Source organism: Tiliqua scincoides, chromosome 2 (genome assembly GCF_035046505.1).
Source record: "Tiliqua scincoides isolate rTilSci1 chromosome 2, rTilSci1.hap2, whole genome shotgun sequence".
NCBI lineage: Eukaryota > Metazoa > Chordata > Lepidosauria > Squamata > Scincidae > Tiliqua > Tiliqua scincoides.
The window spans coordinates 85,175,020-85,176,490 of record NC_089822.1 but is presented as its reverse complement, the minus strand read 5'-3'; the positions used below and the strand labels follow the sequence as shown (position 1 = coordinate 85,176,490).

Genomic DNA, 1,471 nt, shown 5'->3' with positions numbered 1-1,471 from the left:
ATTGGGCTGTCTCATATCTTGAAGGTATGGACTAGATACGAACAAGATTTGGACATTTTCTCTTCTGTCGTTTGCAGCTAATGAGTTTGTAGGTGAGAACAAAATGCTTATTTCTGGCCATCATCTGCTTAACAATGTCACTTCAGGCTCTTAGCAGGCACCATGAATGCTAACTTTGGCCCTCTCAATGAAACAAGTTTGACACCCTTGATCTAAGTAATCCTTGCACAAGTCCTATAAAATAAGCAAGAGTGGTGTTTTTCATAATACTGGTGAGGGGCTGACTTTACACGGGGCTGCTCTGACTTGTGCCTACTATTTTGTGGATGCAGGTCCAAGTAGCCCCACATGGCAAGCTGGGGCATTACTCAGCATGAGGTGAGAGGTATCACATTACCTTGCGGAGACCTCCAGCCTGCTCCCAACCAGTGCTAGATACAGCGGGAGCTGTGTGGACCCTACTGCACCAGCACTAGTTAGGATTGGGCAGTCAGTATGATTAACAGTCTTTAAAATTGAAATTGTCTGGGTTTTGAGACCATGGTCCATTAAAATCCTGGTTGGCAACCTTCAGTCTCGAAAGACTATGGTATAAGCCTACAGCACCCGGTATTCCCAGGCGGTCTCCCATCCAAGTACTAACCAGGCCTGACCCTGCTTAGCTTCCAAGATCAGAAGAGATCAGGCATGTGCAGGGTAACAGTTGCATTCCTAACATTTTGCCCGTTCCTGTGATGGGCATTCTCAAAGGATACAAGATCAAGACCAGTGCCAAAAATTAACAAGTTTGCTTAAGAGTGCTCTGCATGTCACCGGTTGTTTCCAAGACAATGTTATTATTAAGCAAAAATCGTATCCTGCCCTTTCTTGAAGGTTTTTCTTATTGTACAAAATGGTATGTGCAAACAATGGCTTCCCTGTGGTCTGTGCAACATACTTGGTTTTTCCTTTGAGTGAAGTGCATCTCATGCACTGACAATCTAGCTTCTTATTGTCTGTCCGTTGCGGCTGTGGGACAGGCAGGAAGCTGAGCCATTCAGCATTTGCACAATAATCACCAAATGCTTTTCTTGGTCATTGTGCTGTCTCATCATTTTGTTCAGTCCTTATTTCCTAGCTTAGCTTTTTTGGCTCACACTCTTGTGATGCTCTAAATAAGACATGACAAATGTTTGCACCATGAGAGATGCATAAACATGTGCTACAAAATATTTTGTTGAACCAATTAACTCAGTTCTGTCAACACCAAATGTCAAGACCTTTAGAATCATGTGCATTTCCCCCTCGGAGTCACACATACGAAACCCAGTTAAGAGGTATTTTCCTTCTGTTACACATTATCATGATCAAGAAACAACACCCAGGATGAGACTATAGAATTGGGACTATAGAACAAAGTAGAGTAAACAGATGGCAGTATATGAGAACCTACTTCTGTGTATCAACATGAGGGGCATTTTACTAACTGGTT

The 1,471-nt window shown here is 42.9% G+C and overlaps 1 pseudogene; it reads right to left on the bottom strand.

The window, feature by feature from the left end:
• Positions 1 to 594: 594 nt before the first annotated feature.
• On the bottom strand, positions 595 to 711 carry LOC136642590 (5S ribosomal RNA; annotated as a pseudogene).
• Positions 712 to 1,471: the final 760 nt, after the last annotated feature.